The sequence below is a fragment of the Notamacropus eugenii genome, chromosome 2, assembly GCF_028372415.1.
Source record: "Notamacropus eugenii isolate mMacEug1 chromosome 2, mMacEug1.pri_v2, whole genome shotgun sequence".
Taxonomy (NCBI): domain Eukaryota; kingdom Metazoa; phylum Chordata; class Mammalia; order Diprotodontia; family Macropodidae; genus Notamacropus; species Notamacropus eugenii.
Window position 1 is genome coordinate 535,975,235 of NC_092873.1, and position 24,516 is coordinate 535,999,750.

The following is a 24,516-nucleotide window of genomic DNA, read 5'->3' on the forward strand; positions in this document are numbered from 1 at the left end:
TGACTGAACGACAGCAAAGTAGTTGAAATTTCCCTTCCACGTTCTTCTAGTTCAATCTCACCCTTTGCCTACCCTTTAGCAACCTTTGTTCCAAAGCCCGCAAGTGCCCCGTGTCCCAATGCAGCACTGTACATGAGCCCACCTTTCATAAATGAAAGCTCACTGACTGGATGTGGAGAACCTGGGCTAAGGTCCTCCCTTGGTCACATATTACTTGGGGAAAGTCACTGGACCTCAGTTCTTCGGTAGAATGAGGGACTTGGAATAGATGGTCCCTGAGGTATCTTCCAGCCCCAGTTCTACGACCTGACTCCCAAATTACCTCTTTGTTAATTCATCCTACCCCAAGTAGAACTCGCATTCACCAGCTCTTCTCAACTAGCTTTCCTAAGGAAAGCAAACAATGAGTTTTTATTGTTCTAATACAGCAGCTGAGTAGTGCACTGTGGGGAGTGCAGGACTGTGAGTCGGGGCACTAAGGACAAAGTCAATCCTGCCTCAGACACATATTAGCTGTGTGACCCAGGGCAAGTCACAGTTTCCTCATCTATAGAATGGGGATAATAGTATTATTGACATCCTGGGTTATTGTGAAGATCAGATGAGTTAATACGTACAAGGCATTCTGCAAACCTTTAAGAGCTATATAAATGCTCACTTTGATTCTGCTACTAACACATATCTGAGACTTTGGGAGAATGTTTCTGAATTTCAAGAAAAGATAGGTAGCTTGCAAGGACTCGTCGAAATGAAGTGAATTGCAAGATTGCATAGTCTGTATTCAACAAGTCAGATCCAAAGGGATGAGGCTTTCTGGAAGATCTGGTGATATAGTCATCAATGACTTCCATGAGGAAAAAAGAAAATAGAGTTACAGGAATGAAAAAGAAGCTTTTATTAAATATGGACTCTGTGCTAGGCAGCTTAAAATTGCTGAGAATAAAAATCCCAAAGTGAGAAAAGTCCCTGTTCTCTCATCGAAATGACCTCCTGATGGTGGAGACAAAGCATGGAGAACCCTGGGGTCCAGGAAAGGGACCTTTGGTAGGGACAGTGCCAGCCACAGCAAGCAGAGCCATCAGCCCCTTGACTCTCCTCCCTCTAGTGAGTGACTATTAGTCAGTGCTGGTTTGATTACTGCCCGCCCAGGTAACATTCTAGAGATGGAAAAGAAAGGGTGTAGATACAAGATGTGAGAGCACAGGCAGATGCCTGGGTGTCCTGGTGAATAACAGGACAGATGGGAATCACAACCTGGGTCCAGCTCCATCTATGAGGTCAGGTGAGTTGGTTCTCACTGAATCATCCATCAAGACAACATTCCTCAACTAAGCAGATCAGCTCCAACAGAGTGTGGGCACACTTTCTGGAAGCCCAGTGTTCTTCTAGGCAGAGAGAAGGGCAATAAGGACAGTGGTAGAGAAGATGGCAGGATGCCAAAGTAAGCTTGGGTAGAAGCTGAGTATAGCCAGAGGCAAGTTTCACATCCCAGAGAAGGCTGAATGTTTAAAGCAGTCAGGTCTGCATTTCTCAGGGGTGTATCTATATACCAGGATCTGTGCCAGGGCCTAGCATTACAAAGACAGCCATAAAGTAGCCCTTCCCCTGAAAGAGCTTATACTCCACTAGGGTAGATAACATCTACACAAATAGAAACACAGTGTAGAAATATAAATGTCACAGCTTTCACTCCCACAATAAGTTGGGTCCCTGGAACATGGCGATGAGATCTCCCAGAGCTCTGGAATTAGCCCTTACTGATTTCAGGGCTTTGTTTGTTTGTTTCCAAGGCTACAGTTCACAGGCTCTGACTAAGGTACTTCCCAGTCTGGTTATTGATTATGAACTAGTCAACCAACCTTAGCCAGTGACAAATATCTCCCCAAAGTTGGTGACAGTCGCCCCTTAGAGATACAGAGACCAGAAGAAAGTAGACCCCAACTCAGAGAACACATTGTGTGGCAAAGGGGAACACAAAGGGCCTGGTTGCTGGAAGTTCTTTTGTTCCATTTTGGGACATCTCTCTCGATCCCCATCACCTTGTGAAGCATTTATACAGAGCTCTGAGATTTTACAAAGGGCTTTACAGTTATTAGCTCATTTTATCCTCATGATAAACCCATGAAGTAGGTGCTATTATTATGCCTATTTTATAGACAGAAAATGATGCAGGCACAGGTTATGTGACTTGCCCAGAGTTGGTCAGCTAGGAAGTGTTTGAGGTAGACAAATACAAAGAAGAATGCAAATATAAGCCCCTTCCCTCAAGGAATGGGAGGAAGAGGAAAGCTACTCATTCTTCTAATGGGAGAAAACAACATAAAAGGAATCTGGGGGCCGAGGTGGGGAGAGATGAAGGTAAGGAATGTCTACACCCTGATTCATGGGAATGTCTCCCATGAAATCAAAATCAATCATGGTCATTCTAACTAAATGTGAAAATGACTAGACCTAATGTTAACTGACTTTGGAGCTGATGGGTGTCACACAGGAAGAATGTCCCAAATGCCAGAGGGAACTTGGTTCTGCCTTCGAAGTCCAAGAGAAAATATCAAGGTAGTGCAGGATTCAGGGATTCAGATTTACCAACGTTGGGCTTTCCCATCCACCATTCACACACTCTATCAGCCTGTGGCTGTGCAGTAAGGGGAGCTGAGGACAGACTGTATGTGATGAAGCATGGCAGCTTCATGCCTCCACCAGGAGACTGCCAAAGAAGCCTGTTTTGTTTAGTCGTTTAGTTGTGTCTGACGCTTCATAATCCCATTTGGGGTTTTCTTGGCAGAGAAGACACTGGAGTGGCTTGCCATTTCCTTCTCCAGCTCATTTTACAGATGAGGAAACTGAGGCAAATAAGGATAAGTGAAAAAAAGTGAAGCACTTAGCACAGTGCCTGGCGATGCTACACAAGTGCTATTGCTTCCCCACTCCTCCCATTTTCATGATTTCTCAAAGATCGCTGAAAGCAATCTTTGAAAATATATCTGCCAGTTTTTTGGAGGGGAGGGGAGGTTATAGTACCTTGGAAGCCATCACATCCAAATCCCTCATTTTACAAATGAGGACACTGAGACACAGTGAGATTAGGTGATCTCACCTAGAGTCCTATGTCTAGAGCGTCTGTAAGGTGTGACTTGAACCCAGGTCTTGGCTCCAAATACAAAGCATTTTACCATCCTCAATGTGCTATATAAATGAGTAGCTTTCCTCTTCCTCCCATTCCTCCTCATGAAGTGCCTGAGAATACTGGAGTCAGAAAGACCTGAGTTTGAATTCTTTCTCCATCATTTACTGGCTAGTTGACTCCGAAAAAGGTCCTCACTCCCTTACTCTTCGTTTCTTTATCTGTAAGACAGAGACACGCCCACCCCCCCCCCACCCCCCCCCCACCAGGATTGTGATGACAGTCAAGATAACCGAAGAAAAGCATTTTGCAAACACCTAAAGTGTTCTTCAATTCTAAGAATCTTTCTTCTCCTCATTGTTTTAAACCTCATGGTGCCTCATTGTCTCCTATGGTGACCCGTCTGCCCCACTGCTCTCCCCCTCTGCCCAAAGTCTGCTGGAGGGAGTTGTAAGGGAGACTTCAGGAGAAGTTATAACATTCATTGTATGAGTTATTCTAGGGTACCAGGCTGGGGAGGCAGAAAGAGACACTTTACATAGAATGCACAGTTTGAGTAGAACCCTCCATTGGATTGGTAAGAATGTCTTTGGTCTGTTGCTCAGACAATATGAATGCATTAAGTGCCTACTATGTGCCATGAACTGGGCTAACTGCTGAGAACTCAAAGACAGGAGAAAGCCTGCTGCCCACCGACAAGGAGCACTCTGTGCTATGCACAATGCCAAGCAGAGCAGTGCAGCCAATGAACTAAGCTGGCATCCAAATGATGCCCCAGGGCAGAGGATGTAAGAGACTCTGTGTGGTCTAATGACCAAAGTGCAATAGACCTCTTCTTCCCAAATGGTTTCCTAGTGAAATATATAAATCCCAACATTTTCCTTTTGCTTTTGAAATCTTAGGACCCCACTGAGCCCTGGGGTGCTCCTGTGGAAACCCAGAGTTCTTCTTGGCTCTAGCACTTAGTAGTTGTGTGGCTTAGGATGAGATGACACAGTGAACTCAGGACTGTCTCTAAAGCCAGAAGAACTAGCTTCCAGTCCCCTCTGATGCTCCCTACCTGAATCAAGTCTAACAAGTCACTGGACCCCTTTGGGCTCATTTCTTTACAGGAGGAAGGAATTGTTCCAGCAACCTCTGAGAACCATCCCTTCTAGGTCTATGATCTAGCACCATCTTCTTCATAGAGGATCGTGCAGTACATCACACATAGCGGTGTGTGACTGGGATCCAAGCTGGGAGAGAAGGGATCTGGTGGATCCCTTGAGCTCAGCTCTAAACTGCTGTGGGGCCACCAGGATGCATCAGGAAGGGAGAACGGAGTCAGGTTGGAAACAGAGCCAGTGAGGGCCCCAAGGGTGCTGGTCAGCAGTGGGAAGGGGTCACTCCAGCCCAGATGGAGCCACCTGGGGTGTCCCTAGAGAGACACAGGTGGAAATCTTTACATATATATTGTCATATTGCATTTCAAAGTAACTGTTTCTTTTGTAATCTAACGTATTTTGTCACTCATTTAAGAACATCCTAAGAAGGCACCTTCACCAGACTGCCAGAGGCGCATTAAAGTGAGCTCTAGGTAATGCACACTCTTGGAAGCAATATTTCTGTTTCCCTGTTTGCAGAGTGGAGTAGAATGAACTCAGCAATAAAAGGAGATGGACCTTCTCGTTGTCCGTTTCATTTTGATGGGTGGCTACTCAGGAATGACAGATGTTGCTGCACTTTTGCCCTTGTTTTCACACAGAAGAAACCATTCCCACCTCCTTGCCTTTGCCCTGCTCATGCTCTGGGTCTGGAGTGCACGGCCTCCTCACCTCTGCAGCACAGAATCCTTCAACGCTTTTAAGGCTCCATCCAAGCACCACTTTTATAGGAAGCTGCTATCCTGACACGATGAGAACTTCTAGAGAACAAGAGCTGCTTGTCTTTGTGTTTGCTCCCCTCACAACATCTGGCACATGGTGGGTGAGTAAGACATTTTTGTGACTGATCACAGAGCTGTTTCCTTTTTGTCTTTGTCAGTCAATCATTCAAGGAGCATTTATTAAATACTTATCTGCATAGGATAGTGGGCTAAGCGTTGGAAGCACAAAGCAAGGCAAGAGTCATTCCCTGCTCTCCAGTGGGGGAGACAACATGGAAATCCAGTATATGCGCAGAGCAGATGGAAGATAACTCCAGGAGGAGGCACCAGCACACAACAGGCCTTAACAAAAAGTCACTGACATGAACTAGTATGTCTTCATTATTGAGAACCATCTGTGATTACTGACAATAGTGTAGCTCATGGAAGTGCTGAGCCATCCTTATCCTACTTCCATAGATGAGTCAGGCTCCAGAACCTGCCTAAATGCACCATTTAGGGTTCTAAGGAGCCCTTGATGTACCAATGCTACTGGTCAATCCCCCTCTCCTGCAGTTCATTGGTGGAGAATCATCTAGTCAGTCAGATTTGGAATCTTTTTAGAAAAGTGCCACAGTGAGGCACAACTGGTAGAAAACAGCCCCCAAAAGTCTACCCTCCCAGAGGAAAATGGGGCTTGAGCATAGAGAGTAGACATGGCAAAGGGAGAACAAAGCTCTTGGCTGCTGCAAGTCCTGTCCTCTCATTGGTGGGGGGATCAGGAGGTTTCCCTTAGGCTTGATGCCATCTCTTGTCTGGACTCTTTGCTCTGAGTCCAGGAAGTCTTTAGCTCCTAGTGATGCACAGATCGCCAGCAGCGGCTCCTTGGACATGGCTGGGACACTGAAGAGAAAATGGGAAAGTCAAAGTACTTCAGACCCTTCAAAGCTGGGTGTCCATTTTCTAGTCAAAGGGGATGGGAGGAAGATAGGGAAGCCTGGTCAAGGCCGAAGCTGAAGCAGAGGCCTCTCCCTACTCTCCATCCCCCAGGAAGTTTCTTTTCAGTGATGTACTGGAAAGCCATATTTCAATATCTCAAAAATACTTTTTCTCATCCTTCTTGATAATTTGTAGATGACGTTGGAAAGATAACCAAGTTTTCCAACCTAGAAAAATAGAATTCCTATTGGGCATCATTTCACTTCATCAAATAGTTTTTATTTTCCACACTTGGTCTAAGGTCTTTTGATTCTTTGGTTGATAGACATGTGTACCCGTTCAGTTAATGTGGTTTCAACTCCACTCTTACAAGACATTGGTTTAAATTGCCAACAAGCTTTTGTGCAGTCCTAAAGATAATTAGATTTCAACATATATCTGAAGATGAAATGACATTGGTCATGGTCACAATAATGATTTTGCAATACTAGCTAGAGTATGCTATCTCTCACTCACTTTTTTCTGAACTTTTTCTAATTCTCTCTCCTCATTCTGTTATTACTTCTCTTTCTTTTCCTTCATTATTTAATATGTGAGTCAAGACAATTTTCTTATATTAAAAGAATGTTTACAAAGGGTATAATGAGGCCACTACATGACTCTCCTGGGATTAGTTGCACTCTCAAGACAGGTTTAAGATGTGAAAGCTGACCAGGTCAGCTGAGAAGAAACATGGCATATGAATCTCCCCTCCCTTTCTGGAGTCAAAATTGTAACCAGGGACAAGAGCAAAGGCCAATAAAGCTCAAAGAATTTTCATAACTTAGAGTACAATTCCCTGTTACTTAGTTTTTGCAACATAGATCAGGAAAGTTTCCATTTTCCTTATTTTATTCTGAGGGATAAGAAAGTATAGCCATATATACTTTGTGTTGTTTTTCGGTCATGTCTGATTCTCTGTGACTCCATTGAAGGTTTTGTTGGCTGAGATATTGGGGTAGTTTGCTATTTCCTTCTCCAGCTCATTTACAGGTGAGGAAGCTGAGGCAAACAAGGTTAAGTGATTTACCCAAGGTCACACAGTTAATAAGTGTCTGAGGCTGGATTTGATCTCATTAAGAGGAGTCTTCCTGATTCCAAGCTCAGTGTTTTATCCACTGTGGCGCCATCTGGCTTCCTAGAATAAAATACAAGCTCCTAAACTTGCTGTTTTAAGACCAGGCCTGATCAGCCAGTCTCTATTCACCTTTCTCCTCCTTATTTCTTTACTTACCTTAGGCACTATCTTGGAAAACAATTATTAGCTGTTCTCTCACCTTCTCTGGAGTTTGTTGGCCTTGGTGCATTCCCAAAGACCATCCTCTGTGTCTAGAATTCATTTCTTTATCTCTACCTGGTGAAATCCTTTTCTCTCCAGGGACAGTTGGAAGAGCACGTCATCCAGGGATCATTTTGTGACCCCCAAGAGAAAATAATTATCCCCCTGCTCAGTTTTTTCTTAGACTACATTGTCTGTGCCTCTTCTTTGCCAGGGTCACATTCTATTTTATAAAATATTTATTTATGTAGCTATCATTGTGGATTAGTAGAAGATATTTAGATTGGATGGATGAAAACCCAATGGCATATCAATCCCGTATCTTTGCCATGAAAACCCTAAATGGGGTCATGAAGAGCTGGACATGGTCGAAATGATTGATCAACAATAATACATGTTTGATAAACCCAAAGATCCAAGCTTTTGGGAAAAAAGCTCACTGTATGACAAAAATTGCTGGGAAAAGTAGAAATTGTTTTGGCAGAAACTAGGTATAGACTAAAGTCTCATACTGTATACCAAGATAAGATCAAAATGGGTACGTGATTTACACATAAAGGGTAATATGATAAACAAATGAGGGAAGTATGAAAATTTTTACCTAGCAGACCTACAAATAAGAGAAAAAATTTTGACCAAACAAGAGATAGAGAGCATTACAAGTTGTAAAATGGATAATATTGATCATAATTTTATTTAAATTTGCCCAAACAAAATTAGAAGCAGGAAACTGGGGGAAGAATTTTTAGCAAGTTTCTCTTACAAGGCCTAGTCTCAAATACATAGAGATGTGAATGAAATGTATAAGAATTGGAGTCATTTTTCAATTGATAGATAACCAAAGGAGATGAACAGTTATTAGAAGAAATCAAAGCTATCTATAGTCATATGAAAAACTGCTCTAAATCACCATTGATTGGAGAAATGCAAATTAAAACAATTCTGAGATACCATCCCATACCTTTCAGATTGGTTAACATGACAGAAAGGGAAAATGATAAATACTGGAGGGGATGTGGAAAAAATGGGACAGTAATGCATTCTTAGCAGAGTTGTGAACTGATCTAACCATTCTGGAGAACAATTAGGCACTAAGCCCAAAGGACTATCAAACTGTGCATACCCTTTGATCCAACAGTGCCACTACTCTATCTGTATCCCAAAGAGATCAAAGTAAAAGGAAAATGACCTATTTGCACAAAAATAATTATAGTAGCTCTTCTTGTGATGATGGCAAAGAATTGGAGATTAGTGGGATGCCCATCACATGGAGAATAACTGAACAAGTGATGGTATATGATTGTGATGGATTGCGAGATAAGAAATGATGAGCAGGCTGTTTTCAGAAAAACCTGAGAAGACTTACATGAACGGATACTGAGTGCAGTGAACAGAACCAGAGTACTGTACACAGTAACAGCAACACTGTGTGATGATTCACTATGATAGACTTAGCTCTTCTTAGCAATATGATGATCTAAGATAATTGCAAGAGTTTGATGAAAAATGCTATCCACCTCCACAGAAAGAACTGATGGAGTTTGAATGGAGATCAAAACATACTTTTCAAGTTTTCTTCATTTGTCTTTTTTTTATGTCTGTTTTTGGTTTTGCTTTTTGCAATATGGCTAATAAGGAAATATATTTGACATGACTTCACATGTACAATTTATATCACATTGCTTACCTTCTGTGATGGAAAAGGGGAAGGAGGAGGAAAGAATTTGAAACTCAAATATTTTTAAAATGTTGAAAAATGTTGAAAAGTTTAGTACATCAGTTGAGAAAAAAACAAAAAAGTTTAAAACTTAATATTAATTCAAAATCCTATTCTAAGCTTATCTTTTCTTGCTACCTCTAAAAGAGTTCCCCGACTTTGGTGTTTTTTTCTTTTTCTATGACCAATCAATTATCTCCCCCATACTCCACTATGACAAGATTAGTGTCATCCCTCAAAAAAGTGAAATTGTCATGACATTAACAGGGAGAATAGAAGCCCATCTATACATTTTTGTTATACAAATATGTGTATATGTTCCCCTGCCCCAGCCACTGTTGAACATTTAATAGCACACCCCTGGAGGTAAGGGCTATTTTTATCCCCTTAGGACGGATAAGACAACTAAAGCCAACAGAGGTTAAGTGACTTGGCCATGGTAATATGGCAAGGAAGCCTCTCCAGTGAGATTCAAGCTGTGATTTTCCTGAATCCAGGTCCAGGGAGCTGGGATTTGAACAAGAACTTCGGTGTACTTCAGGCTGAGTACTTGTCTTTGTCAAGCTCCACTGACAGGTCAGTCAGAATCAGCATTTTGCTTCAAACGAAAATTTTAAAACAAATGAAATTGTAAGAGAGCCAAATATTGCAACTCAATGAAAAGACAAAATTTTTCTATCATTATGTGTCTTTTCTCTACTCTTTCTAAAATGAAATATCATAAAATTAAATGAACTGCAATGTACATGTTTATATGTATGTGAAGTTGTATATGTGCATATGTATGAATACAAATGTTTATCTATGGATATAAACCAATTTACATGATACATATGTACACATGTGTACATATGACATATACATGTGTGTCCACAGAGGGAGGTTTCCCAAAAGTCTTCCATGTAAACTGCAGTAAGATTTTGAGCCTCCTACACATACTTCCCACCTACACACATTAACACATGCATGCATTCATCTATCCATATATGCACAAACATGTCATATTCACAATATACATATATACAATGCACTTTAGTGATATACACATCACATGTTGTTTATATGTACATGTACACCAAGAGAGATGATAGATATACAAAAATTTAGATATAGACACAGACAGACAAGAAAAAAAACATAGATCTAGACCCAGACAGATATGTAAATTGGATAAATTGGCCCAAGAAGCATTTCATCATTTTGGATAGGATATTTTCTCTCAAGTACCTGTATGAGATCTAAACAGTACATCCCATAACCACAAAGCAAAGTGCTTGGGGCAGGTAGGGGACGCCATCGAGCATAAAGCACTGGCTATGGAGACAGAAAGACTCTTCTTCTTGAATTCAAATCCAATCTCAGAGATTTACTAGCTGTGTAATCCTGGGCAAGTCATTTTACTTCTATCTGCTTTACTTTCATTTGTAAAATGGGGATAATAATATTCCCTACCTGCAAAGATTGTATGAAGACAGAATATGGTAATATTTGTAAAGCAACCCTGCCGGTCTTGAAATGCTGTGTAAATGTACATTTTGTGGGCTAGTTTAAAGAACACTAGACTTCTGATCAGAGGATCTCAGCTGAATTCATGTGCGCTGGTGGCCACGTTCCATGTCCTCTCTATGCCTCAGTTTGTCATCTCTAAAAGGAGGGTAATGGACTAGGTGACCACTGAGGGGACTCTTAGCTCTTCATCTCACCTACGTTTTTAAAAACTGCATGATTATAACTGAACTGTCTCATGGGGTCAATTCAGTCCATTGATTAAGAAGCAGTTATCATGTGTTAAACATTGTGCTATGTATGTCCTAGGGATACAAATACCCCTCCCCCCCCAAAAAAATCCCCTTCTCTCAAAGAGGTTACATTCTATCATGTGCCATTTTTCACTTTTTCCATCCATATCCCTCCTCTCCTCTCTGGCATGGACGTGCAACCTTGGTTCTTTAGGCCAGTGGAGAAAGGTTTGGCCTGGGCCTCCAAAAATGGAAACTCTCCAAACTCAGAAAATCTCACTGCTAGAAGACTGACCCCCAGATCTTTAGGCACCACATAAATACTATGACATCTGGTACTTTGTAGTTTCCATCCTAATTTTGACTGTCCTCCCCTGTGCTCCTTTTTGCAGTGGAGTTATGAATATATTGGCTTGTTTGGAAGAATCTTGTAAAGTTTCTCATAGACTGTCATCTTCCATAGCAAATGTTGGGATACAAGCTTGCAACCATCTCCATGGTTTGCTTACATGTTCATTACAAGGACTCTAAATTAAGGTGATCACGTATGCCATATATGATGTTTCTTATTTGTGGTGGTCATATGACCTCTGCCACGTTATATACTCACCTCTTTGGAGAGAGTTTAAACAAATCGTGGTGTGGGAATGTAGGTAAAAAGAATATCGTAAGACATGATGAAGATGAGGAATTCAAAAAACCATGCAAATACATAAGAACTGTGACTGAGTCCAGACAAAACTGAGGAAAGCAATACAGAGCAATACAACTACATCGAATGTTTTGTAATTATGACTAACCTTGGCTCTGCAGCACATATGTGGAAATGTACTTTCCTTACTTCATTGCAGAAATGGTGGACTATGAATGAATGAATGAAAAAGTCAGTCATTTATAAGAGCTTCCTGTGCACCAAGAAGTATGTTAAGAGTTAAAGATACAAAGAGGAAGGCAAAGATGGTCCTTGATTACAAGGAGCTGACATTCTGATGGGAAGAAGGCACATATAGGAGCAGAGAGAGGCACTTGGGTCAGGGATGTACATGGATAGTAAATGACGCTATGGGGAGATTGACCCATCTCATCCAGGAACAGTGGCAGAGAGTTGAAACGACTGTGTCTAAGTTCAAAAGCTGAAAGGAGGAAAAGAGAAGGAAGGAAAAGAGTACAGAAAGTATCAAGATGAGGCAGAAGGCTTTGGAAAAGAAGTTTGGAAAGTAAAGAGGAAAATTAAACAAGGTGGCAAGGACTTTCCTGAAATAGTGGCCTATAGGGATGGAGTCATACATGTTCTGTCATATGTGGTTGCTGCTACTTTTTTCCTGAATTGTTTTGTTTTCTCTTAAAATCTTTGTTACAAGGGAAGGCTCACAGTTACATGTTAAAGGAAATGAGAAGGTTATATTCAGAAAAGAAGCTAATACGTAAATTCATCAATATAAAAAGAAAAAAAAATCAGTGGCTGGCATACTTGTCAGTCAATAAGCATTTATTAAGCACCTACTACGAGCCAGGTGCTAAATGCTGGGAATATACAAAGAAAAATATGCCTTCAAGGAGCTAATATTCTAATGGATGAGAGAACATTCGAAATAATGTACATACAAGATATCTATAATGTAAGTGGAAAGTAATGCCAAGAAGAGGTACAATGAGGGGAGAAGTGGGAGTTGGGGAGAAGGACAAGTTGGATCCTAGGAAAAGCCATATTTGATTAATATGTACAGCAGCAAACATTATTCAGAGCGAGCCAGACCTTACTGACGAGGTACAAGCCAAATTAGAAAAAGCAATACATTTATTATTTAGTCAAGAACCCATGTTTTCCCAGTATGTCAAGAAAAACAAATCAATATATTTTTATGAATCCTACAAGAACCTCATATGTACCTCTGGGTATATGGCCAGAGACAAACTGACTGCCCACATTATCCATCATCTTCATAATGCCATCTATACTTTTTCATCATACAAATATGCGTATGTGTGCCTTACTGTCACTATGTTAATTATATGCATATACCATCTACTATCTGTGATTATATATGTAGATACATTCATTATAATATCTCAGTCTAGGTTTTCTAGAATGAAAATCAAAGTATTAAGACATGGTTTCCATATCAATGAATGCATTCACCTTATTTAAGTCAAAGCTTACCTAATTTAATAAATCTGCAGAATTATCCAAAAAGATGTAATTAAACTCAGCAGTTAAGCTAAAGTTACTGAAAAGCTCAGCTCCTTTTTAAAGCAGATTTCTTAAATTCAGTTTATGGTACTGTTGACTCAGATATTACAAAACTCTGAAGAAAGAGGCTTCCTTTATGGATATGCTTGGCCTGCTCCCTTTAGCTAAGTTAAAAAAAACACAACTAGAAAGCGTTCTACCCACTTTGTTGGGCCATGTAGATGCTCAGCTCTCTAGCAGAGCAGATGGGGAACAACTTGCTTCCCTTTGTACACGTCAGCTGTGATCCCAACACAGCTCCTGTATATTGGCCTCCTGCGTAGAGAAGAAAGCTAGATCCTCAGGTACTTTAATCTCTCTAAGCCAAAGATAATGGAGAGTGGAGACCTGAGGCACGTGGCCACTCTTCCCCCTTACCAGATAGAATGAATCCTAACCTAGAAGCAGGAGTCAGTTCCTGAGAAATCCAATCAACCATCCAATGGACATCTAGTGACCTGACATGTCTTACAGTTAGGAGGATCTTACTACATATTTGTTAGAGGACCCTTGGCATTTGTCACTGGAATATCCTCAGACAATGTGGGTACAAGTCCTGACTCTGCTTAATATTGGTTCTATGTCCTGGGATAAGTCATTCAGCCTCACTCATTCCCTCATCTGCTTATTTGTTAAGGTTTCACTGATATTGGGAATTCCCAGTGAGTAAATTCCATCCACCAATACAGATTGGCACCTGTCTTGCAACATAGCCTCCAAGAATGGCTTGCAGCATTGAAAGGATATGACTTGACCAAGATCATGGGGCCAGTACGTATTAGGGGCAGGAATTTCAATTTTCTTTCTGATTGGGGTCCTGTTTTCTATTCACTGGACCACGTTGTTTCTCCTTCTCTATAAATAGGGATAAAACTCCTTAAACTCACAGATGTTTCCTGTGTCTCAGATGAGATATTTATGATGTTATGTACAAACACTTCTCTTTCCAACACTGATACTTCCTAATGATAAAGGATTGTGTCCATAGGAATCATTATATTCTGAATCAAATGTCAGAGACTGGAATAGGAATTCTTCAGGAACTGGGAGCATGTGTGGCTCATGCTATTACCCTGAAAATTCATTAAGTTGTTTGCACCTGTGAACCTGCACCCTGTTGAATATTCTCTCTGTATAGAAGTGAACGCTGTGTCAGTTACTGCCAAAGCCCTCGAGGGCATGTCCCACAGAACTGAAGGACTTAGGAGAACACAAGCAAAAGAAGACAGAAAGGCCAGGTATACAATATGATTTATGTGGCACAGAGGCAAACAGGAAATAGCAATCTTATGTCTTCAGTGTTGCTGCAAGTGTATTTCCCATGCTCCCACAAAAGATAATGGCCGTGATCTACTTCCATGCATTAGGAACATCTCAGCTCAGCTCAGTGACTATACTCACCACCACCTTCATCAACCTTACAAAGCCCTGCCATTGTACCATCTGTCTCTTTGGTGGTCTTGGCCAAAGACAACCAAACATCCTCATCCTCTTCCTTTCTTTCCCCAGAAGCCTGGACTCTGCACCATTCACTTGCATTCTTTTGGGTGATTTCTTTTAAGGAAGAGTAGCATTTTGTCTCTTGGTCTTCACAAATTCCCTCAGGGTCCATTCTTTTTGACTCCGTTTCTCTTCTATCCATGATACCCTGGTAAAAGAGGTATTCTTCTTCATCTGTATCCCTGAAATATGGGTTTTCTTGGTGAGTTTCTTCTTGGCTTTGTTCACTGTCAGTTCTCCCATCCCCCGTTTCAGACATATCATCCCCGGAATTAGAATATGTATTACTTCTGGATGAGCCTGAGAAGGAACTTTTCCTAGCTACAAACAGGAAAAACAAGGACAACATAAGAGTTATTTTTTTATTGCCCCCTATATCATTTCCATTTACCAGATGGTTAAATGCTTCCAGTCACTTTCGTAATTTCATTGACCTCAGAACTATCAACTGTGTTCAAAAGTGCTCTGGACTAGCAGGTAGGAGCCATAGGTTCTAGTTTTGGCTCCATCACTTATTGATTGCACAACCCTAGCAAATCATTTCCCTTCACTTGTAAAATGAATGTGCTGGAGGCTGTATTCAGAATCAGAGGACCTGGGTTCAATCTTGGCTCTCATGTCTGTAACCTGCATGAGTGTGGACAACTCATTTAAGATCTCCAGGCCTCCCTTCCCTCATCTTCACAATGGTGAGTTTGGGCTGGATGGCCTCTGAATCTCTTTCCAAGATTGCGTCTGTGACCCTAAGACTAGATGATTTTAGATCACACAAGGTCATTCAATTAAAGGTCATCTAGTCTGATCTCTTCACATTTTACAGATGAGGAAATTAAAGCCCAAAGAAAGTGAATGACCAGTCCAAGATCACATAGACAGGAAACGGACAGAACTGGGATTCAAAGTTAAGTCCCCATTCCACACATCTTCCATTATACCAACCACACCACTTTCTTTACAAGCTCCTATAGTTTTAGAAATCTTTGACTGGTCATGGACAAAACAGCTCAAAGGTTTAGGTTTATATATACATGCCTACCTGTATTCCATGTGATATTTGTTGTGAAAAAAAATCAAATACATTAGAATCTAATGATATTTTAAGTCTGCCAAATCAACCCAAATGGCTTGTTCTGTTCTAAGATGTTTAAAGAACAGTTATCAAATTTTGAAGACCTGCAGTAATGTTACAATATAATTAATCAAATAATATAACATGAATGGAACTTGAGGTAGGGTTAGAAATCCATTGGATATCAGAAACTTAGTAAACACTTGGACTGATAAATTAATCTAGTTATTTTATGCTGACACATTTACAGCAGTATATAATACTAATGAAAATGGACAGGCCCAGAACTGAATGGTAGCAGGATGAGGAGGGTGGCACCAGAGACAGTAGGCAGTGCTTTGAGGGATACTGTTCTCTAATACCAAAGCACATCTTCCAATCATTCTTCTCCTCCCACTGATGTTTTATAAGTGTGTATTCTGTTGTAGTTGTGGGGGAGCCAAGATTTTTGGTAACCCAAAGATTAGGAGAAAGGCATATGGTGGTTATAGTTTGGTCCTGGCTTCTTACCAATGAAAATTCATGAATGATGAGTGATACACAAGATACAGAGTTATTTGGCCAGCAACAGACATGAGAAGGTTGCATAGCATGAATGAGAACAGACGATGTACAGTCCAAGGGCTGCACTGGTAAGTGAAAATATATTAAAAGAATAGAGGCTAGAGCTCAGATGGTGGAGTAAAGGCAGGGAATCACCTGAACTCTGCCAAATTCCTCTTCAGCCAACGTTAAAATAATGTCTCAAAATGAATTCCAGAGTGGCCGAGGTGGCAAATGACAGGGTGAAACAATGTTCAGCTTAAGACAACTTAGAGGAAAGGTCTGTCTCAGTGGCGTGACAGCGGAGTGCAGTCCAGCACAGGCTACCCTGGCAAAGCATCATCCCCTGGGCCCTGGCACAAGCCAGCAACAAGGCCTCATGCCCCTGCACCAGGCAGCCAGTAGCAGGTCATGCTTGGCACAAGTCAGCAGCAGGTTTTAGGGACCACTTAAGTGGCAGTAGTGGATTCTAGGGCTCTCAATCCACAGATGGTAAGGAGGTCTGACAACTGGTCAGAAGAAAATGACAAGAGATCCTTTGCTTGCCTCCAGTACAGGACTGTTTCATTGACCACTCATGGTTCTGGATCACAATAACAGGACAAGGAGGAGAATTAGCAGAAGCACAGTTCCAGAGCTGAAGAAAGTGCTTGTGGTCATTCACAGACAACAGTGCAGGTGAGGAGAGTCCTAATCACACATCTCCTTAGATTGTACCACTTTGGAAGAACTGAAACTTACAGACTCCACTCTCCCATTCCCCCAGAACAGCACAAAAAACCTGAAGATCAGTATGGCGCCCCCACCACACCAGGGACAAAGCCAAACTTTAAAGTAAAATTAAAAATGAAGAAAAAGATTAGAAAAATGAAAACCATTAAAAAAAACTGACCATAGAAAATCACTATGGTGACAGGGAAGATGAAAACATGAACTTAGAAGAAGACAACGAAATCAAAGCAGCTTCATGCAAAGCTTCAAAGACAAATATGAATTGACATCAGGCCCTGGAAGAACTCAAAAAGGATTTTAAAATAAAAGGAGGCAGGAAAATATGGGGGAAAAGAAATGAGAGTGATGCAGCAAACAGTAAATAGCTTGGCTGAGGAGAAGCACAAAATAATGAAGAAAATACCACCTTAAAAATAGGCCAAATGTTAAAAGAGGCAGAAAAAATCCACTGGAGAGAATTCCTTAAAAAGTTGAATCAGCCAGATGGAAAAGGTGGTACAAAAACTCACTGAAAAAAATAATTTCTTAAAAATTAGAATTTGTCAAATGGAAACCAATGACTCCATGAGACATCAGAAAACATTAAAACAAAATCAAGAGTGAAAAAATAGAAGAAAATATTAAATATATCCTTAGATAAAATAAATGACCTGTAAAATAGATCCAGGAAAGATAATTTAAGAATTATTAGACTACCTGAAAGTCATGATCAAAAAAAGTGCTTTGATATTTTATTTCACAAAATTATCAAGCAAAACTGCTCTGATGTCCTAGAAAAAGAGGATAAAATAGAAATCTAAAGAATTCACCAATCTCTAAAAGAGATCCCATAATGAAATGTTAGAATCCCAAGAATATGCTAAATTCCAGAGCTCTTAGATCAAGGAGAAAATACTGTAAACATCCAGAAAGAAGAAATTCAAATATCATGTACAACAGCCAGGAAAACACAAGATTTAGCAGCTTCTACATTAATGAATCAATGGACATGGAATATGATATTCCAGAAGGCAAAGGAGCTAGGACTACCACCAAGAATCACCTAGTCAGCAAAACTGAGTATAATTCTTTAGGGGAGAATATAGATATTTAATGAAATTGAAGACTTTCAAAAATTCTTGATGAAAAGACCAGAGCTGAATAGAAAATTTGACTTTCAAACACAAGATTCAAGAGAAACATAAAAATATAAATAAAAAGGGGAAATAATAAGGGATTTAGTATGGTTATACTATTTACATCCTACATGGCAAGATGGTACTTGTAACTCCTAAGAATTCTATTTTCTTTATTTGGACAGTTACAGGAATATATATATATATATATATATATATATATATATATATATATATATATATATATATATATATATATATATATATATATGTATGTATGTATGTATATATGTATATACACACACACATATATATTATATATGTATATATATATTTATATATATATACACACACATATAAACAGAGGGCATAGGTCTAACTTGATTATGAGGAGAAGATATTCCAGAAAATTTAAATTAAATTCAAGGGTGAGAAAAAAAGATGCACTGGGAAAAGGGGTAAGGGAGAGGTTGAATGGGGTAAATGATCTCACATAAAAGAGGCACTAAAGAAAGAGCTTTCACAATGGAGGGGAAAGTGGAAGTGGTAATGATGAGCAATGCTTGAACCTTACTCTCATTGGAATTGGCTCAAAGAGGGAATGACATCAAAGCTGAGTTTAGTTCAAGAATCTATCTTATCCTACAGGGACAGAGGAGGAAAAGAAGATGAGGTGTGTGATAGAAGGGAGGGCAGATTGTGAGAGATGGTGGTCAGAAGCAAAACATTTTTGAGGATGGACAAGGGTGAAAGGAGAGAGAAGGAAAAACAAGGAAAAGCAGGGTAGAGGGGAATAAACAGTTAATAATAATAACTGTGAATATGAATGGGATGAACTCCCCATAAAACAGAAGTGGACAGCAGAATGGATTAAAAGCCAGAATCCTATAATATGATGTTTAAAGATTCACACTTGAAGCAGAGAGACACACAGAATGAAGGTAAAAGGTTGGAGGAGAATCTATTATAGTTCAAATGAAGTAATATTTTTTTAAAAGCATGGGTAGCAATCATGATTTCTGACAAAGCAGAAGCAAAAAGAGATCTAATTAAAAGAGATGAGTAGAGAAACTACATTTTGCAAAATGGTTCCAGAGTCATAAGAATACTAAACATATATGAACTGAATGGTATAGCACCCAGATTCTTAAAGTAAAAGTTAAATGAGTTATAGTAGGAAAAAGATAGTCAAACCATAGTAATGGGGGACCTCAACATGCCCTTTTCAGAATTAGATAAATAAAACCAAAAATAAGAAAGAAATTGAAGAAAGGAATAGAATTTTAGAAAAGTTAAAGACATTAGCCCTCTGGAGAAAGATGAATGGGAATCAAAAGTATTATACCTTTTTCTCAGTAGTACAGGGCACCTACACAAAATCTGACCATCTATTAGGATATAAATAACTCACAGCCAAATGGAGAAAAGCATCTATCTCAGATCATAATGCAAAAAAATCACATTGGTTAAAGGGCCATGGAAACATAAATTAAAATTTAAAATATAGATTAAAAATTAATTGGAAATTAAATAATCTAATTCTAAAGAATAAATCAAAGAATAAATCATAGAAATAATAATTTCATTAAAGGGAATAACAACAGCAAGACAATATACCAAAATTTATGGGATGCAGCCAACATAGTACTTACGGAAAAAGTTATATCTCTGAATATCCTTATGTCAATAGAATAGAGAAAAAAAAACAAATCAATGAATTGGGAATGCAACTAAAATTTAGAAAAAAAAGCACAAATTTAAAATCCCCAGTTATAAAGCAAATTATAAATCCTGAATATCAAAGAAGAGATTAATGAAATTGAAAGTAAGAAAGCCATTAAACCAATAAATAAAACTAGAAATTGGTTTTAAGAAAAAAAAATAAAATAGATAAACCATTGGTTAAATTGACTTAAAAAGAAAGAAAATAAGTTACCAGTATCAAAAATGAAAAGGGTGAATTCATTACCAATGAAGATGAAATTAAAGGATTTATTTGGAGTAATTTCACCTAATTATATGTCAATAAATTTAATAATCTAAATGAAATGGATGAATATTTGTGAATATATTAGTTTTCCAGATTATCATCAGAAGAAATAGAATACTTAAAAATGCCATTTTAGAAAAAGAAATTGAAGAAGCCATCATTGAGTTCCCTAAGAAAAAAACCCCCAGAACCAGACAAATTCATAAGAGATTTCTGCCAAATATTAAAAGAAAAATTAATTTCAACATTATGTAAAGTATTTGGAAAAATAGGCAAAGAAGGAGTTCCTCCAAATTCCTTTCATGACACAAACATGGTGCTGATAAACCAGGAAGTACAAAATCAGATAGAGAAAACTGTAGACCAATTTCCCTAATGAATATCAATTTAAGAATTTTAAATAAATTATTAGCAAGAAGATTACAGCAATATATCAGAAAGATCGTACAGTAGGATGAGGTAGGTTTATACTGGGATTGCAGCGTTCATTCAATATTAGAAAAACTAATTGTTTTTCTTAATTGTACATGTCAGTTTCTCTTGTTATGGAAGATGGGGGAGGAGGAGAGAGAGAGAGAGAGAGAGAGAGAGAGAGAGAGATGGTATAGTTGAATATGAAAGGATGCTATCTAAAAATAAAATTAAAGAATGACAGAGGAATATATTGGGAGAAGAAGGAAGGGAGAGATAGAATAGAGTAAATTATCTCACATAAAAGTTTTGCAGTGGAGGGGAAAGGGAGAAGGTAAGAAGGAATGAGTGAACCTTTCTTTCACTGGATTTGGCTTAAGGAGGGAATAACATACACATTCAATTGGGTATCTTATCCTCCAGGAAAGTAAGGGAAAATGGAGGATGATAAAGGGATAATAAAAGGGAGGGCAGATTGGGGAAGGGGGTAGTCATTAAATAACATGTTTGAAAAGTCACAGGGTCAAAGAAGAAAATAGAATAATTGAGGGGGAGCAGGATAGGATGGAGGAAAATATAGTTAATCTTTCACAACATGACTATTATGGAAGTTTTTTCCCATAACTACACCTGTAGAACTTATATTGAATTGCTTGCCTTTTCAATGAAGGTGGGTGGAGAGGGAAAAAGGGAGAGAATTTGGAACTCAAAGTCTTAAAAACAAATGTTAAAAAAATGTTTTTACATGCAACTGGGAAATAAGATATGCAGGCAATGGGGCATAGAAATCTATCATGTCCTTCAAGAAAGTAAAGGGAATGAGGATAAGGGTGGGGATGATAAAAGGGAGGGCAGAGTGGGGGAAGAGATAATCAAAATGCATTCTATCTTGGGATGAAGGGAGGGGAGAAATGGGGAGAAAATTTGGAACTCAAAATCTCGTAGAAATGAATGTGGAAAATTAAAAACAAATGTAAAAAAGAAAGATATAAAAAAGAAACTACCTCCTACATCTTCTATTTATTTTGTACATGTTCTGTATGTGTTCCAGATCTTGTCTAGAGACAGGTGAAAAGAACTGGAATCTTCACAGTCTTCTGGGATTGGGAGTATTGTGTCCATTTTCTAAGACTGGGAAATATTGAATTGTTGAAGAGCCCTTGGAAAAGAGGGTCCATGGAGAGGAGGGAGAGGGTAGGGAAAGCTGGACCCATGGAGTAGCTGCAGAGTTGCTGTGGAAACATCAGCAATGCTCCCTCCTCAAAACCAGGTCTTCTGGGAGTGCAAAGGTGAAAACTAAAGGGAAAGTCTCCAAATCAAGAACTGTGTTTCTCATGAGTTCTAACTCAAGTGGTTGTAGCATTCAGGAAACAACAAGAGGCCTCTTCATTCTCTTCTCCTACCTTTCTTCAGCTGGATGGGACTGGTCCCCACTTCTATGTGGGGTCTTTTATTCTGACCAAGATTGTCCCTGACTGATCCATTGTTATTTATCATTAACACTGGTGCCTAGCCCTGTCCTTTGCACTTCCTTGTATCCTCTGTTCATGGTAAGGGCCTTCCAGATGGCTCTAGGACCACACAGCAGACAGTGATCTTTCAGTGAGCAAGCTCCTGGTTCACTAGGAGAGAGTTTTCTCTCTCTGACTGGGGGCATAATCAAGAGCCTTCATATATCTCATGCCCAAACTTCCAAAGATAGAATTCCTGTGTCTTTGAATCGTTACATTTCATGCTAACATTCCAAATGAAGTCTTTTAATTAAGTTCATCTCCTCTTTCTCATCCTCTGCTTTATTTCTCTTTTTTCTTTGTGTTTTCCACTCTGCAACTACAAACTGATGCTGTATCATATGGGAAGAAGATAGGTTAAATGAGGTATTCCCACTCTACCCTTAACTCCTCCCTCAGCCCCACCTGCCCTGAGCCCTTTTCTCATTGTCTCTGGATGATTTCAAGGGCCTCTCCAGACCTGAACTTACATCAGGAGTTCACAAGCCTTGGTAGCCACCATTAGAACCTGACTGCTACACACCATAAAGAATAAAGATGCTTTCAGCAGCTAGACAAGTCAATTGCAATTCCAGTCTTCTCCTGCCCCCTACCTACCATGGGCATGCACCAGACATTTCTCAGCAAGATCTCTCAGGCTCCAACTCATCACTCTGTTTCCAGGACTTCTCAAGGGGCATGTGGTCTCTTAATATCAGTCAAAGTGATCAAGGTCACTTCTCCATGCTGTTGTATCAGAGCGTTAGGCATCATGGCATCCCCTCCCTTGATGAGAAATTTTGAAATTGTTTATGAAAATTTCTACAGTAAACAGTTTGTTTAATCAATGTTTTTCATTAAGTACAAAAATAACTGGAATGCCAATTTATGCATTCTCTGAGCTTCCAAAAATACTCATATCTAACACCTGAACATTTACATAATGACTCCCAATATTGGCTAATTGCCAGGATTGGCAGAGTAAAGAAAAGTCAATATGGCAGACTGGATGGAAAGTCTTCCTCAGTCATGAAGATGTGGACTCAAGTTGTACTTCCAGAGTTACTGGCTATGTGACCCTGGGCAAGTCATTTAACCTCTTAAAGTAGTCTTAGGTATAGAAAAGTTGCCAATTTGCATTAGAAGGAATTCTTTCATTGGAGAATCCCTATTCCAATGAAATTATAAATCCAGAGGAAAAGCAAACAAAAAAGGTAAAGAAAATTTATCTGCCATCCCATGTTTCTCCAGGATCAACTAGATAGTAACAAAGAATTACAGTTCATTTTAAAGTGAGCAAAACACATTCTGCTAGATGCACCTCCTGAAAAGAGATCAAGGGAATGACCTCAAAATGTTGAGAGGAGCCACTCTCCCCTATAATTTCATTTACATTTTTTTTCCAATTCAATGGCATAGTTTAATGCCACTCTCACATCTTGCTCATACGGTCTCATACTGACCCTCTCACAGAGTTAAGGCATGTAGAGACCCAAAGTCAATGAGAAATGGATCAACAAACATGGAGTCCAGCATGGGATAATAGCCAGAACCTTGGCTTGGAGGCCTGGCTCTTGATGATGTCCATAACCAAGTCACTTAGCTTCAATCACAAAATTAATCTGGATTCGCTTTGTAGATATTTTATATAAAGTCAGAAGTCCCTGGTATACAGTAACCACTTAATAAGTACATTATTGATTAGTGTAGTAGATAGAGAGCTGCCCATGGAGTAGGAAGATGGGGTGCAAGTACTACGTTTGATGCATACTAGTTGTGATGCAGGCAAAGGCAACTTTTGAACAGTCAGTTCCGCAGAAGGTGTCTGTCTGCACTGCTAGAAGTTCCTCACAAGGAGCTTGTGACACTGATAAAATCACTGCTCCATTTCAAAAGAACCTTCCCCACCATATTCCCTTATTCTTATACATTTTGTTTTCCCCATCCTACCCCCACTAGACTGGAAGCTCTTGCGGACAGGGCCTGTTGTCATTTTTGTCTTTGTTTTCCATGTATCATACACAAAGCTAGTCACATAGTGAGCATTAAATAATGCTTGTTGCACTGAACCAAATGGAATTGAAATATCAGAGATGAAATAGCCCCGAGGGGCTTCTTTTCTGACCCAGCCTCCTCCTCCCCGTCCAGGCCAGTACCTTTCCCCTTTGTTCCATTTGAGAGAACAATCTCCATGCTGCTTCACCCAAAATGATGTTTGGACAGCCTGACATCTGTCACTATGATCTTCACATCCAGCCAGTGGGAGCATTGACTGGCTACCACCTCCTGGTCCTGGTTTCCTCTCCTTGTGACCACATATTTGTTTTGTACCAAGGGACAGAAAACACTTTTTTTCTCCATACATACTAACTAAGTAGCACACAAATGTGCTTTTCTTTGACAACTTTTTAGAAGAAAACAAGTAAAAGTCCACATTTTCTTCTGTAGACATTACTGAGTAATTGCCCTGGTAATAATCCTGGATCAAAGCCACTTCATTCATGTATATAGAAGTCTGCACGTGTGTGTGTAAGTAAAGGCATATAACATGGTTGAAAGGTAGAAGGCTTAGAAGAGATCACTTCCTTGCTACTTTTACTTAATTTTCCCTCAGAATTAAAAGTAACTGTTTCCAGATATTTTCAAGAAAAGCACTGCAGTGAAATTTTTCATCCATAAGTATATGTCTCCAGATGTTTTCTCCATTCCATGAGAGACGGACTGTGTGACATAGTGGAGAGAGTAAGGAAGTAAGT

General features: G+C 39.5%; 1 protein-coding gene across 4 annotated transcripts in view; it reads right to left on the reverse strand.

The window, feature by feature from the left end:
• Window positions 1-24,516, reverse strand: part of ERICH3 (glutamate rich 3) — a 135,210-nt gene that overhangs the window by 12,989 nt on the left and 97,705 nt on the right. The gene's annotated exons all lie outside the window — the stretch shown is intronic.